This window comes from Schistocerca gregaria, chromosome 2, assembly GCF_023897955.1.
Source record: "Schistocerca gregaria isolate iqSchGreg1 chromosome 2, iqSchGreg1.2, whole genome shotgun sequence".
NCBI classification, from domain to species: Eukaryota; Metazoa; Arthropoda; class Insecta; order Orthoptera; family Acrididae; genus Schistocerca; species Schistocerca gregaria.
In genome coordinates this window covers 869,248,205-869,264,983 of record NC_064921.1, presented here as the reverse complement: position 1 = coordinate 869,264,983, position 16,779 = coordinate 869,248,205, and the positions used below count along the sequence as shown (strand labels likewise).

At 41.6% G+C, this 16,779-nt stretch overlaps 1 protein-coding gene and 1 non-coding gene across 3 annotated transcripts in view; both read left to right on the top strand.

Annotated features, from left to right (window-relative positions):
- The window catches only part of LOC126335261 (sialin-like), a 152,675-nt gene that overhangs the window by 8,337 nt on the left and 127,559 nt on the right, over positions 1–16,779 (top strand). The gene's annotated exons all lie outside the window — the stretch shown is intronic.
- Positions 70–142, top strand: Trnaa-cgc (transfer RNA alanine (anticodon CGC)). Its single transcript has one exon. It is a non-coding gene; the product is annotated as a tRNA-Ala (tRNA).

Genomic DNA, 16,779 nt, shown 5'->3' with positions numbered 1-16,779 from the left:
AAGTTGGAACAGTGCTAGTTTTTGAAACTTTTATCGAGTTTTTCAATTGCTGATGCTTATTTACCACCGAGCGAGGTGGCGCAGTGGTTAGCACACTGGACTCGCATTCGGGAGGACGACGGTTCAATCCCGTCTCCCGCCATCCTGATTAAGGTTTTCCGTGATTTCCCTAAATCGCTCCAGGCAAATGCCGGGATGGTTCCTTTAAAAGGGCACGGCCGATTTCCTTCCCCATCCTTCCCTCACCCGAGCTTGCGCTCCGTCTCTAACGACCTCGTTGTCGACGGGACGTTAAACACTAATCTCCTCCTCCTCCTCTCCCGCCATCTCGCCTACTTACGACTGCTTATTTACCTATACAAAATATACAACTTAAATACAATGTTAGTTTCATGTCACTCTTGTTATTCGTTACGCTGTTAAGCTTTCAAAGAAATTAATTGTTAGTCTCATTCTGTAAACTGTGACACAAAGACTTTTTTTGTTCTTGTTTAAGTACTTATGCATTTTTCTGCAGAAGGAAAATTAAATTTCTTCTCTTATTTAAATAAAAGCATTTCAGAGATGTTCTTTCTTTGTAACGGCATGTGACAGCCCGAGTTCTTTTAATAAACAAAAGGTTAAGACGAAAAGTAAAAATAAAAGAAATAAAAAAATAATTTAAAAATGTAAGGCGTCCGCTCGCGATTGGCGGAAAAAGAGTTAAAAATCATTCCAGTTTTTGTTCAAGACAACGGGTTTCAGTAGTTTTAGCTGTCATCTTAAAGTCTTCAGCATTTTTGTAGTAAAATATGTTAATTTTACGTTGACCTCATGCACAAGACTAAGAAAATTAAGCACCTACAGCCGTCCTTATGATGTCATTTATTGTATGGCTACCAGTTTCGGTACTTAAGTGCACCATCTCCAGGCTTTAGCTGATGATAAAGGGGTTAACACCATTCGTATACACGATGCATCAATGGTCAACATCTACAACTGGTTTACGCGGACTACCTACACGCAGTTGCTTCTCCAACCATGAACTTGAGTTGCTGGCGAAAACTTAATTGACCTCGTAAGGGCCGAGTGCACCCCGCTTGCAAACGGCGCTCGGTAGACCCAGACAGTCACCCTTAACAATGCCAGCGAAGCCCAACAGAATTTAACTTTGGTGATCTGACGGGAATCGGTGATACCACTGCGGAAGGCTGTTCGCTTTTAAAGCTGTGAAGAGTGCAATTTGAAAATGAGCGTTTTATCCATTTGCTTACTCATTAGTTCTTTTGTCAGAGACAACTTAAAAAATTGCATGCTCATTTCGAACATTTACTTTGACAGGAAACTGAAAAAAACAGACTATACTTGACACTTTTTATTCGTGTTTCGATTCAGTAGAGGCCTGATTTTAACAGGAAACTGAAAAAACAGACTATACTTTACACTTTTGATTCCTGTTTCGATTCAGTAGATGCCTGATTTTTTTAAAAATCAGTATTATCTGTTTAAAAGCTGGACAAGTTACAGAATGTAGCAGCAACATTCTAGCAATATCAGAATATCAATTTACGTTTCATTATTCCAGTAAAAACTAAGACGTACGACAAATACATTACGCGACCCCCTCGTTATAACTGTGTTCCTGAGACAGCCACTGTTCCTTAGTGACGACACAACGTTAGCCAATACCAACACAGAACACCTTATGTTTCTGCTATTCAAGGGGAGAAATCGTGGACAGACTCAAAAGCCGCCATCAAACGCCCACGCAAGGACGCTAATGCACGAAAACAAAGGGTACTGTCGGCCTGCTGTTGCTGTGCTTTGCCACAAGAGCACCTCACAACGTTCTGGCTGACTACGCTGTTGCGGAGGCCCCACGTGTTCTCCAATGGCTCGTGACGCACGAGAAGTCGTCCTGGCGCTGAGACATTTCGGCTTTTAGAATCTTGCCGACTTCTGCCTATTAACAAGCAAGATAAGAGCACCAGTCCACCAGTTTGTGGACACAACCTGGCACGCGAAGAATCCAGACATTTTCCATGTCCAGAGGCTCTTACGGTTCGAGGTTACTGTCTCGCTGACACCCTCCGACAGGGACAGAGATTATCTGTACTTTCCTTGCTAGAAACTGTGCCATATGAAGTACGGGTAATTGCCGGCCGGAGTGGCCGAGCGGTTCTAGGCGCTATAGTCTGGAACCGCGCGACTGATATGGTCGAATCCTGCCACGGGCATGGATGTGTGTGATGTCATTAGGTTAGTTAGGTTTAAATAGTTCTAAGTTCTAAGGGACTGATGACCTCAGATGTTAAGTCCCATATGGCTCAGAGCCATTTGAAGCACGGGTAATTGCATGTAGAATTAAATCAGACGACGCTGAGGGAATCAGATTAAGAAGTGAGACCCTAAAATTAGAAGATATGCATCTACATGATTACTCTGCAATTTACAATTAAGTGCATGGCAGAGAGTTCATCGAAACACCTGTGGGCTGTTTCTCTACCGTTCCACATGGAAAAAACGAACACTTAAATATTTCCTTGCGATCACTGATTTCCCTCTAGTTCATTGTGACGATTATTTCTCCCTATGTAGGTGGGTGCCAATAAAATATTTTTGCTTTCAGAGGAGAAAGCTGATGATTGAAATTTCGCGAGAAGATCCTGCCGCAATGAAAAACGCTTTCGTTTTAATGACTGTCACTCCAATTCGCGTATCATGTCCGTGGCCATCTCTCTCGATAGTGCTAAATGAGCTGCCCTTCTGTGAACTTTTCCGACATCCTCCGCCAGGCCTGTCTGATGCAGGCCTCACACCGCGAAGCAGTACTGAAGATAAGGGGGACAGCGTAGTGTCGGCAGTCTTTTCAGTAGATGTGTTGCATTTCCTGAGTGTTATGCCAGTAAACTGCAACTGTTTGTTCGCTTTCCCCGCAATATTATCTGTGTTATCGTTCCAATTTAAGTGATTCATAACTGTAGTACAGAAATATTTAATTGAATTCAAAGCCTTTAGATTTGTATGATTTATGGTGTAACCGAAATTTAACAGATTCCTTTTAGTAGCAGATGAGCTTTGTTGTTTAGGCAGTATAATAACGGATGATGGTCGAAGCAGACAGCTTATAAAATGCAGACTTTCTGCAGGAAGAAAAACATTTCAGAAAAAGACGTATTTTTTAACACTCAAATTTAGAAGATACGAAGTCTTTTCTGAAGTTACTTGTCTGGAGTGTGGCAGTTCAGAAAAAAAGAATAGAAACTTTTGAAATGTGGTGGTAACAGAAGAATGCTGAAGATCAGATGGATAGATCGATTAAATGAAGCGGAAATACTGAATAGAATTGACTAAAAACGAAATTTGTGACTCAGCTTGAGTAACAGAAGGGATATGTTATTAGGACACAATGAGAGACATCAAGAAATTGACAATTTGGTATTGGAGGGAAGTGTAGTTAAAACTGGAGGGGGAGACCAAGAGATGAATACAGTAAGTAGGCTACAATGGATGTAGACTGAAGTAGTTGTTCAGAAATGAAGAGACTTGCACAGGACAGACTAGCTTGGAGAGATGCATCAAACCAGTCTTCAGATTGAAACCACAACAGCAGCAGCAGCAACAGCAGCAGCAGCAGCAGCAGCAGCAACAACAACAACAACAGTATCTGCGTGCTGCTACTAGTTGGCTCTTGTACTGCTCCTTCCAGCGTTGTGCTATCTATTCCAGGACTGCTTGGTGTTTTGCCAAGCTAAGATATATATTTATGGAATACGTCCCAGTAAGTTGTATAATAATAAAATAACTAAAAATAGCTATTGTTAGCAATTTTGACGCTTCTTCTTGCAACTTAGCCAAGTATTTAGCGTCCTTTCTCAATCCCCATATCGGAAAATGCGAACACCATGTGTCCAATTCTCTGGTTTTTATTCAGCATTTGAAGCCTTTACGTCTCAGTCCTACGGATTTGCTCTTTAGTGTTGATGTTCTAACTCTGTTTACCCGAGTTTCTCTTGAAGATTGTCGCCATGTGTTGATGCCGGCGTATTCTTTATTTAATGATAACAACTTTGAACAAAGTGACGGAGTGGCTGTGGAGAGTCCGTTATCCCCCATAGTCGCCAATTTGTTTATGGAAGATTTTGAGGATATGGCACTGAAGACGGAGTTCTTAAAACCAACTTGTTCCTGGAGGTATGTACACGATACGTTTATGGTACGTTCACATGGAAGGGAAGCTCTGGGTCGTTTCAAATGGTTCAGATGGCTCTGAGCACTATGGGACTTAACTTCTGAGGTCATCAGTCCCCTAGAACTTAGAACTACTTAAATCTAACTAACCTAAGGACATCACACATATCCATGCCCGAGGTAGGATTCGAACCTGCGACCGTAGCGGTCGCGCGGTTCTAGACTGTAGCGTCTAGAACCGCTCGCTCACAACGGCCGGCTGGATCGTTTCCTAGATCATTTTAACTGTCTGCATCCCAATATTAAGTTCACGATGGAAGTTGAAAAGGATGGAAAACTTCCGTTTTTAGATGTCTTGATCTACAGGAGTGATGATGGGACATTGGGACATAGTGTTTATCGTAAGCCCACTCATACGGACCGATATCTTCATGCATCAAGCTGTCATTCATCGTACCAACGCAACGGAGTCCTACGTACATTGGTAAAAAGAGCTTACGCCATCTCAGATGCAGATAGTTTCACACAATAACTGGATCATTTAAGAGCTATGTTAAAGCAGAATGGTTTACTGACAATCAGGTCAATCGTGCTCTACAGATTGGACCTTCGCGGGAACCAACAGCAGATACAAGCAGCGGCATTCCTACCTTTTGTGGGGAGCATATTTTCAAAAACAGGAAGAATTTGAAAGAAATTTGCTATTAAAAGTGTATTCCGTCCGCCAGCTAAGACAACAGCTCTGCTGCGCTCAGTGAAGGATGATTTGGGTTTGAGAAAGCCCGGGGTGTACACGATTCCCTGCTAGTGCGGGAAAGCCTATATTGGACAAATGATTCGTATGGTCCAGGATCGTTGCGTGGAGCATAACCGCCACTCGCGTTTATTTCAGCCAGAAAAATCTGCAGTGGCGGAACATTCTATTACCGAAGGACATAAAATGTACGATGAGACACAAGTGGTTGCTCTGCGTCGCGGTGTTGGGACTTTGTAGTGAAAGAAGCTATTGGATCCGGCTATCTTAAAATATAATAAACAGAGACAAGGGGTATCCTTTAAGTAAGAGCCCTGTTATATTTGGCATTAAGAAACAAAAGTCCTTGCTTCGGTCATAAAAAAATGTCAATAGTGTTTCATATTGATTTATCGTTTCCGCGAACTTTCACTACCAGTGCGCTTTCGTGACTTTCACCACACGGGCGGTGGTCGCCCGGTCGGAGTATAAAGGAGCCGCTGCGGCGTGTTTGATTTCAGTTCCGACGAGATAGTGCGACGGCCTACTCACCTGAAGATGGCGGCCAGGTGGACCGCCGAAACATAAAAGAAGTGTCCAGATGACGATATGTTCCAGCTGGTGACCCGACATGAATACAACTAAAAGAAAATTTGGTCTATAGAAAGCTATAAAGTAGACGATTTTGATTTAAATCTTGCAGTTGGCTTGTTTCGACGAATTGTCATTTTCAAGCACCTGTAATACCAGTGTGGGAGAGTATTGCACTGTATGCATACATCTCCATACATCGCGATGTATAAGTAATAAACCGCAAGCCTCACATTAACGTACCACTTCACCATGCAAGATTCCTTACATGTGTAATACTACGAATTTCGTTTCTTAATTGTCAAATTATTTTTCACTATGTGGAAAAGGTAGACGTTATATTCCATCCTTACATCCTGAATAGATCCACATTAACGTGACAGCTTTAAACATCATATTGCACGACAGGGATTTGTGTAATGTCCCACTGACATTTTCTGCCGATAGTCTTACAGTGTTTGGATGTATGCGTAGCTTTGACAACAAAATATCAGCTACCTTTAGTTGTCAGGCTGTAGTGCTTTAGTTGTCAAAGATACACATATATCCAAACACTGTAAGACTATCGGCAGCAAATGTCAGTGGGACATTACACATGTCGCTGTTGCGCCGGATCTGTCGATATGTTGTATATCAGACAATCAGCGGCCGAAGGTTACTTGGGACCATACGAGCAGGCATAGTAAAAAATTTTGTAAAGGACATTAACCATAATATATGAAATAAGTACAAATTTCACAAAATATTGAAAAATAAACAATCAATTTACTGCTGGCGAGGCAGACTTAATGAATGTCTTCTATCGTAGGTCATGAGGGTCTACATACTATGTATGTACAAACAAAAGCCAAACAAATGACGTTTTTTACAGAAAATAACCCACAGAAATACAATTGTCATAGTTAAAAAAATACATTATTACTACAGAAATATGTGCCTTTATGTTTGCTTTGTATTTCTCTTAAATGTGTAAGTAGTTACAGTAGCGAACAGAAACGTAAAAAGATTGCAAGTTTAAACGACACTCATTTCTGGGTACTCCTTACTGGACACATGAGGGTGCGAAAGTAATTATCTCAAAAACATGTTTATCATCTTACCTCAAACAAATACATAGTAACTCATCACGTCATTTGAGAGAAATGTGTAGAATGAAGTAATATAGTTGAGAAACCCCATCTAGCAATTATTCTAGCTGCGCAATGATGTGTTTCGTTGAGCGTAACAGAAGACAGACATATGTGGTGAATAACTGTCTACATAGTTGTTTTAATTTTCACATGGCGATGCATAAGTCTTCTAACTTGTTACAAACCTGCCAATTCACGAAAAAGAGCACTTCTACTACTATTTTCAGAAATAACAATAACCAGTCCGCCGAAATCTATAGATGGTAATATTGAGTACCGAAAGATTATTAGTAGTGGTCTACATACGTGGAAGAGGCCTGGAGACACTGTAAGATTTCAGATAGATTATGTAATGGTAAGACAGAGATTTAGGAATCATGTTTTAAATTGTAAGACATTTCCAGTGCAGATGTGGACTCTGACCACAATTTATTGGTCATAAACTGTAGATTAAAACTGAAGAAACTCCAAAAAGATAGGAGTTTAAGGAGATGGGACCTGGATAAACTGATAGAACCGGAGGTTGTAGAGAGTTTTAGAGAGAGCATTAGGGAACGATTGACAAATACAGGGGAAAGAAATACAGGAGGAGAAAAATGGGTAGCTTTGAGAGATGAAATAGTAAAGGCAGCAGAGGATCAAGTAGGGAAAAGGACGAGGGCTATTAGAAATACTTGGGTAAGAGAAGACATATTGAATTTAATTGATGAAAGGAGAAAATATAAAAATGCACTAAATGAAGCAGGCAAAAAGTAATACAAACGTCTCAAAAATGATGTCGTCAGGAAGTGCAAAATGGCTAAGCAAGGATGGCTAGAGGACAAACGTATTGAGGAAGAGGTATATGTCACTAAGGGTAAGATAGATACTGACTACAGGAAAATGAAAGAGACGTTTAGAGAAAAGAGAACCACTTGTATGAATATCAAGAGCTCAGATGGAAACCCACTCCTAAGCAAAGACTGGAAAGCAGAAAAGTGGAAGGAGTATACAGAGGGTCTATACGAGTACAAGTGCGATGTACTTGAGGGCAATATTATGGCAGTGGAAGAGGACGTAGAAGAAGTTTAGATGGGAGATACGATACTGCGTGAAGAATTACAGAGCACTGAAACACCTTAGTCTAAAAAAAAAAGCTGATAGCTTATTTCGAATGCAAGGGAATGCTGTCTTGATTTCAGCAGGACTGATCTACAGCACACTTCGCTAGTCAGGTGCGTGAGTTCCTTGATGAAAAACTTCTAGGCCTTCGGATAGGGGTAGTTCAGCGACTTCTGCAGCCCCACAGAAATTACCACGACGAATCCCGGACGTTGTCATGCCATGAAACACAGAATGGGGAATAGTTAAGATCTTTGTTGGTCAGCTTCGGTACGAGACTAACAAAGATTGCGCAAGAGTGTTGAGAAAGCATTTCGAAGCATGACTTCGGCGATGCTTTGTAAAATGTTAAAGAGGAAGTGCAGTTGCACAGATACCTGTGTAAAGTGCGATGATTCTCATATAAGATCCAGTGGACGCACAGATTTATATGGAAGAACTTCAATATAAAATATGCTGTTTGACTTAGGGGTATGGGGCTTCCAAGCCACACTGTGTTATATTGCTTTGTTACGTACATTTTAGTTCTGTTTCGCTGCATGCTTACTTTCAATTTTTTCACACGTGAGAGAAATTCTTTATTACAAATAGTAACAGTTTTATCAACATTTAAATTTTTTCTTTCGAGTCGGCAATTGAAATACGTGACTGTAAACGTTACTACCCAATAACTGCCCGCTCGGCTAGCCGCGTGGTGTAACGTGCTGCTTCGCGAGCGGGAAGGCATGCCGGTCCCTGACACGAACCCGCCCAGCGGATTTGTGTCGAGGTCTGGTGTGCCGACCAGCCTGTGGATGGTTTCTTAAGGCGGTTTTCCATCTACGTTGGGAATGCGCGCTGGTCCTCCTTATTCCACATCAGTTACACAGTGTCGGCGATTGCTGCGCAACACTGTCTCTACATACGCTTACACCATAACTAATCTACCTTGCAAACATTTGAGTTTACATTCATCTGGTATGAGACTTTCCCGGGGTGCGGGGGGGGGGGGGGGGTGGTCCACTGGGGGCCGAACCGCACAATAACCCTGGGTTCGGTGTGGGGCGGTGGTGGGGTGGGTGGACCGCTGAGGCCTGTTGTGGAGATGTGAACCACTGAGGGCTGCCGTGGGGACGAAGCCTCTCCATCGTTTCTAGGTCCCCAGTAAAATACGCGCACACACACACACACACACACACACACACACACACACACACACACACACCCTATAGGTAATGATTCTCTAAAGTTGAGCAGTGTCAAGCGATAGAACGCTTAATTTCATGCAGTTTCAAGTGGTGTGGTGGTGTATATGGTTTTATTTTATGGAATATATTTTTATGACCCCAAGTAAGCACTGGTATCATGTCTAAGACATACAGACCGCATACAGACCGTAGAAATAATCTAATATGTTGTGGATTGCCTAGTTTTCTCCTTTTGCTTATTATTGTGACTGTTAATTCTCCTATTTCAAGGTTTTATTTGAATCATTTGAGTGACTCCAGACACAGTCTGTTAAGTAAGAGCATTGTCGGCATTACACACAGATGTTAAAAGATATCACTTTAGTTCTTTCACAGCCCAATAGGGGGAACATTTACCCTTCATGAAATGTCCATAAAGCGTCAGTTTACTTTGATTTCTTGACTGAGATTCACAAGAAGAGACATGAACGTAGCTTACGCGCTGCGTTTTGAGGCTGTCTCTTTCTGTAGTCACCCAAAAGGTCCTCCTCCCCCCCCCCCCCCCCCACACACACACCAAAAATAAATAAAAAAATAAAATAATGCCCTGCTTCTAAATACATAGGAAAATCAAAGTCATCTGTAGAAAAGTTAGTAACATGCCATAAATTGGTTAAAAACATGGATGATTTTGAAGAACATGGATCAATCAATAAAGTGACTCCAAAAGTGCAGAAAAGTGCTTATTGACCATTTTTTACGAAACCCATGCTTAACATCGCTGCGAACGCAAGCAGAATTCACTTTGAAACAACTGTTAATGCGATTTCGACTCATTTGGAGGTCTCTTCTACATAAATACCCGGAAAACTTGATTTCAAGCATGTCTCGGAGATGGCAAGAAATTATCGATGTTGCGGGAGACTGGACGTATTATTAATTGCAATTACATTTGTCTTTTGTTCATATATGGTGTATGAATATGTTTTCATTTGTTGTCAAACACATTTTTCTACTGATTAACCCGACCATGATCTTACTTAAAGGACTATGTCTATCTCGTGACTCATTATAGAACTGAAATACTAAAAACATATAATTTGCAGAGCGTATTCTCTAATAAGTGACATAATCTGTCTTGTTACCAAGGCTAACAACATGATTTTTCCACACCAAAAAACTATATACAGTAAACCATAAGACTCTGGTGTTATCATCTACATTTACTTTTAGTTTTTGCAACTGACTGGACCCATTCGTTGTCCTGCATTTTGCTGGACACTAACATACCTTTATGTATATACATCTACATAAATACTACACTGGCAATAGGAGATTTTCTCCGTATTTTTTCACCTGCGTAGCTGCACTCGCAATCACTTTTCTGTAAATTTTAAATACATATCCAAGAACTGTTACATTTCTCTTTAAATTATAAGATAGCTACAATTCTGGCGAGTTTTCGTTTTGCAGTTTTTTCTTTATATACGTTATGTTAGAATTGCTTATTTCTATGTAAGATATAGAGTTGAAATTATCTAGCTTCACTTCTTCTTTTACATCCATAGTCTGTGAAATATGATTGGACAAACTCACTCACTTCGGTTCTCTACATGAAATTATACTGTACTTCTAATAGTACAGCATATCAATAATATGTATGAAGGTTTTTTCTTGCAGCTCTGCATACAGATTCTAATGTTTACATTTCGACTTTTGTAGCACTAAACTCAGTGGTTTTCTATGCCGTATTTTTCAATATGAATTGCGGTTGCTGGATAATTGATACCATCTATAACAAGTACGCAACTACCTCCATTATTGAATTTTTCTGCAGAAGGGTGAGGTTGGTTTATAATTGTCGAACTTTATACTGATCAATACAATACCGTTGAGCCAGGACTCAGTTATACAAAAAAGTATGGGACTTAATTCTGTGATATTGCTTTCTAAAACTATCTGCATGTTTAGATGTCCAATTACTAGCGCATTTTGTGATAGTTTCACTCCATTTCTACTGGTATTTCTCCTATTTTTCTGAAGCATTTGCATAAAAGATCGCTTGAGAGAAACTGCTGTCTTCCTCTCCTTTGGCCGATGCTTCTGACATTTTCCGACTCACATCCGGTGAGACTGCCTTCTTCCTCCTCTGCGCTGGAGCTGCTGTCTTTCTGTATTAGATCATCCACTGGCCTGTCCATCCTCCTGATAAGTCTCTTCCACGGACTTATGACCTCACACAATGTTTTCAGTACTTGTGCATGTCGTACTTTATCTGCTTTCCTAATTTCAACAGCATGGCGATGAAGAAGGCAATGGAAACCACTGTATTAAAGGCACAATAGGTATATCCAGAGGGCATGTGGCGTCTAACTGAAGACGTTTCATCATGATCTCCCCACTGGCAAAAGATTCGAGATTAGTCCCCTATTCAGATCTCCGGGAGGATGCTGTCAAGGAGGAGGTGACCACGAAAAAAAGACTGAAGAACCAACGTATCGGTAATATTCAGTGTGGTAGGGAGGCTAGAAAATCTGGAAAGGGAAATGCGAAGTCTCAGTCTAGTTATAATTAGAGTCAGTGAAATGAAATGGAAAGAATATAAGGATTTATGTTTAGATGAATAAAACGTAATATTAACAGCACCAAAAAATTGTTACGGGGAGGGGGGTATGGTAGAGTGTGAGTTAATGTTAACAGCTCAGTGACCAACGTTATTCTCATTAGATTCGACAACCAACAATTATATTTCATGTAAACGTGCTATCACAAAAAGAAGCTGAAGACACAGAGGAAGTACGTGAGGATATTTAACATGTAATTCTGTATGCAAAGGGAGATGAATACTCTTATAATTGTGAGTGATTGAAGTGCTGTAGCAGGGGAAAGAAGAGACGATACATAGAAGATGGGCTTGGCACTAGGAATGAGGCAGGAGAAAAACTGACTGAATTCTACTACAAATTTCATTTGTTAATAGCGTCTACACTGTTCAAGAAACGTCGCGAGAGGAGGAGGTACTCTCGGAAACGGCCTAGAGACACAGGAATATTCTAGCTGAATTACATCATGGTCAGAGAGAGATTCCGAAATGAAATATTGCATTGTAAGGAGTACAAAGCAGCAGAAATAGGCTCATATCACAATTTAACAATGATGTAAAGTATACTGAAGCTGGAGAGATTCGTCTGGAACAATAAATGTGTAAAGAATTGGGTTACCCATGCCCTGAGGAATAATACGTCGCGTCTGAAATATTCTGAGGCTGCAGGTACTTTGATAAGGAACACTACAGAAGTTCAGTTGAAGAGGAATGAACATATCTGAAAAGAGTAATCACAGAAGTTGGACAGACAAATATAGAAAGATGACTGCCAAGGCACCACCTTGGGCAACAGAAGAAAGGCTTCAACTGATCGGTGAAAGAAGGAAGGGCCACAGTATTAGGAGCAGACTGAAATACAACCGTATAAATCATTTACAAATGAAATAAATAGGAAGTGCAAGGAAGCCAAGGGGGGATGGCTGCAGTAAGAATTTGTAGAAACTTAGAAATAAATGGTTGTCGGAAGAACTGATTCGACATACAGAAAAGTCAAAATGGCCCCAGACCAAACTGAAAGCAAGGGAATCAACATTAAGAGTTCAACAAGAATTCCACTGAAACTTCCTGGCAGATTAAAACTGTGTGCCCGACCGAGACTCGAACTCGGAAGTCGTGCTTCGGTAGCTCAGATGGTAGAGCACTTGCCCGCGAAAGGCAAAGATCCCGAGTTCGAGTCTCGCTCGGGCACACAGTTTTAATCTGCCAGGAAGTTTCATATCAGCGCACACTCCGCTGCAGAGCGAAAATCTCATTCTGGAAACATCCCCCAGGCTGTGGCTAAGCCATGTCTCCGCTGTATCCTTTCTTTCAGGAGTGCTAGTTCTGCAAGGTTCGCAGGAGAGCTTCTGTAAAGTTTGGAAGGTAGGAGACGAGATACTGGCAGAAGTAAAGCTGTGAGTACAGGGCGTGAGTCGTGCTTCGGTAGCTCAGATGGTAGAGCACTTGCCCGCGAAAGGCAAAGGTCCCGAGTTCGAGTCTCGGTCGGGCACACAGTTTTAATCTGCCAGGAAGTTTCATATCAGCGCACACTCCGCTGCAGAGTGAAAATCTCACTCTGGAAGAATTCCACTGTCGAACATAGAAGAGAGAGCGGTTAGGTGAAAAGAGTAGATGGAAGGCCTCTACGACGGTGACGACATGTCTGATGACGTGATAGAAGAAGAAATCTGAGGCGATTTGGAAGACATAGAGGATTCAGCATTAGAGATAGAGTTTAACAAAGTTTGGACGACTGGCGATCAAATAAGGCAGAAGGCACAGATAACAGTCCATCGGAATTTCTAAAATCATCGGCGGAAGTGCAAACCAAGTGGCTATTGAAGTTGTTCTGCGGAATCTATGAATCAGAAGAGGTACCATCAAATTTTCGGAAAAATTTCATCCACACAATCACGAAGAGGACAAGGGCAGATAAGTGCTAGAAGTGTCGCGCAATCAGCTCAACGCATCATGCGCTCTGACAAGAAAAATATGCAGAAGAACGGAAACGAAAATCGAGAAGTTATTAGGTAATATGTTTGGCTTTCGGGAAGGTAAAAGTATCAAAGAGAGAGAGAGTTCCAACATTGCGCTTAATAATGGAAGCAAGAGTTAAAGGAGATGAAGACACCCTCGTGATTTGTCGAGCTCGAGTAAGCGTTCGACATTGTACAATGGTGCAAGATGTTCAAAATTGTGAGAAAAACAAGACGAAGGTATGGGGAGCAAGGGGTGATAAACAATATTGTAACTACAAAAACGTAGCGGGAACAATAAGAATGGAAGACCATGAACGAGGAGCTACTGTTCAGTCTGTATATCGAAGACGCAATGGCGGAAATAAAAGAAATGTTTAGGAGTACGATTAAAATTTGTGATGACAATACGATCCGTAGCGAATGAGAAGTAGAATTGCAGGGTACTTTGAATGGAAGGCACAGTCTAATGAGTACAGAATACGTATTGAGAATAAACCGAAGAGAGATGAAAGTATTGAGGAATAGCAGAAATGACTTTGGCGAGAAATTTAATGTCAAGACTGGTGGCCATGAAGTGGCTGACATTTAGAAACTTTGCTAACTTGGAAGCAAAATAATACATTGCGGACGAGTAAGCATGACATGAAAAACAGACTAGCACAGTCAAAGAGAGCATCTCTGACTAGGAGAAGTCTACTAGCATAAAAGGCCAGCCTCAATTTCAGGAAGAAATATTTGTGAAAATGTACGAGGGATGTTCAATACCAATGTAACAGATATTTTCTCGATCAGTTTCGCTTGAAAAAAAAATGCTGAATTTATTGTGGGACATCGTGTAATATTCCCGCTTCGGCCTCTAAAGTTTCATGAAATTCTGATCGGTGGCGGCGCTATATATAGTCTTCAAAATGGTGTCTGTAACGGAGGAACGTTTCAAGCAGAGAGCTATCACTGAGTATCTTTTCACGGAAAATTACAGCAACGCTGATATTCATAGGTGCTTGCAGAATGTCTACGGAGACCTGGCAGTGAACAAAAGCACGGTGAGTCTTTGGGCGAGGCGTCTGTCATCATCGCAACACGGTCGCACAAACCTCTCCAATCTCCTGCGTGCCAGCCGGCCAAGCATAGCTGTGACTCCTGCAATGCTGGAACGTGTAGACACTCTCATTCGAGGTGCTCGGCGGATCACAATCAAACATCTCGTTGCTCAACTGGATGACTCTGTTGGTTGTGCTGGCACACTCGTCCACTAATTGGGTTACTCAAAGGTTTGTACCCGCTGGCTTCCTTGTCGCCTAACAGAAGACCATAAAGAGCAAAGAATTCTTTTTCTGTACAGAATTGCGTCCGCCTTACGAGGCTGACAATGACAATGTATTGTCGAACATCGTCACGGTCGTTGTAACCTGGGTTCATCATCTCGTACCGGAAACAAAACGGCAGTCCATAGAGCGGCGCCACTCCACCTCTTTTTTTGTGTGTGTGTGTGTGTGTTCTGCCTTACGGCAGGTCTTGTCACGGGGGAAGCCTCGTCAGACGTCCAACCGCATGAGCGTCTAGGGAAGTGATTCCAGTGGTGGTTTCCCGTTGCCTTTCACTGATGATGATGAAATGATCGTGAGGACAACACAACACCCATTCCCTTAGCGGAGAATATCTCCGACCCAGCCGGGAATTGAAACCGGGGCCCTTGGCGTGACAGACCGCCACGCTGACCACTCAGCTATCGGACACCACCTCTACTCCGAAATAAAAGTGCAAAGCCGCAACCTCAACCAGTACAGTCATCTGAGACTGTGAAGGAATATTCTGATAACCTCCCTTACGGTGGAACGGCCAACTTTGAAGTGTATTGTGCTACTCTCAGGAAATTGAAGAAACGATTTCAGAGACTTCATCCCCACAAAAATGCGAACGGATTTCTCCATTCCCCTTAACAAAGCAAGGCTTCACACAAGTCTTCGGTCCCAAGTGAAGCTCACGAAACTTCATTGGAATATTCTCCTCAACCACCTGATCGCAGGTGGCTGATAGGGAGGTTACCGTTGTAGCAGTACGTTGGCTCCGACGTCGACCAGGGGAGTGGTATCATGCGGGCATACGGGTCCTCTCAGTACAGTGGTGTAAGGCGGTCGCATTGAACGGAGTTTATGTTGAAAAATAGGATTTTTACCCAAAAGAGTGGGAATAACATGGTGTATTGGAAACCTGAATCAAACCAACTTGCTTTCAGAAAAAAATCGTGTTGCTTTACTTATTGAACTCCCCTTGTACGTTTGGAGCACACCATAGTAGTGTAGAGTAGCGAATCTGGAACTTGGGGTCATCTGAAAAGAATAGAACCATTCATGTGTTGCTCTAGAAAGATGCTGCAAATTAGGTGTACTCATAAGAAGTGACGAGATTCGCCATAGAATTGCTGAGAAAAGAAATATGTGAAAAAAATAGTAACATAAGAAGAGACAGGATGATAGGACATATATTAAGACGTTAGGGAATAATAGAGGGAGCTGTAGAGGCTAAAAACTGCAGAGGTAGACATAGATTGGTATATATTCAACAAGTGAGGACGTAGGTTGCAGGTGCTATTCTGTGGTGAAGAGGGCTGCATCGAACGAATCAGAAGATGAATAACTGAAAAAGAATTTATTTTCCCGAAATTAGCACTATTTAAAGGCCTCCAAAGTTTTTCTTTCCAATTTTTCTGCAGTTCTATGCTTCAGATGCACTTTGCCAGGAACTTCTGCCTCATTGCTACATACACGTCTGATACTTGTGCAGGTATTTTCTTGAAGAGTGCAGGTATTTTCTTGAAGAAAGCTTTCTTCTCCTTTGCCAATCTACTTCCATATCTTCCATTCTTTGACCGTCATATGCAACCCTCGTTTCCTCTACTGTGGCGTTCCCAATTTGCAGTTCTCCTTTCTATTAATCACAATATAATAGTGTGCTATATGGGGAAGATCAGTGGGCAGACCGAGAATTAGATGGTGAATCTAGAATAGTTCAAACAAGGGAAGGCAGGGGAAGAAGATAGCCTGCCACTTTAAAGTGTTTGGAACTACAACTAGCCTACGTCATGGAAAATATGGGAGTGATTATTCTTAAAGACATGCAAAGCTGGATTACTTCTTTTGTCCTAGCCCAGTTGAGATAACCGCCGGTCATTAAATTCCTACACTGGAAGTATTTCATCCAGTTTGTAACCAGAGCACGGCCATAAAAATTCTAAACTAATTAGTAATACTACTATTGACATTACTATTGTTACCATTACGGCTCGCTCTGCCATTACAATTTTCTGAATTTACTGTGAAGTAGT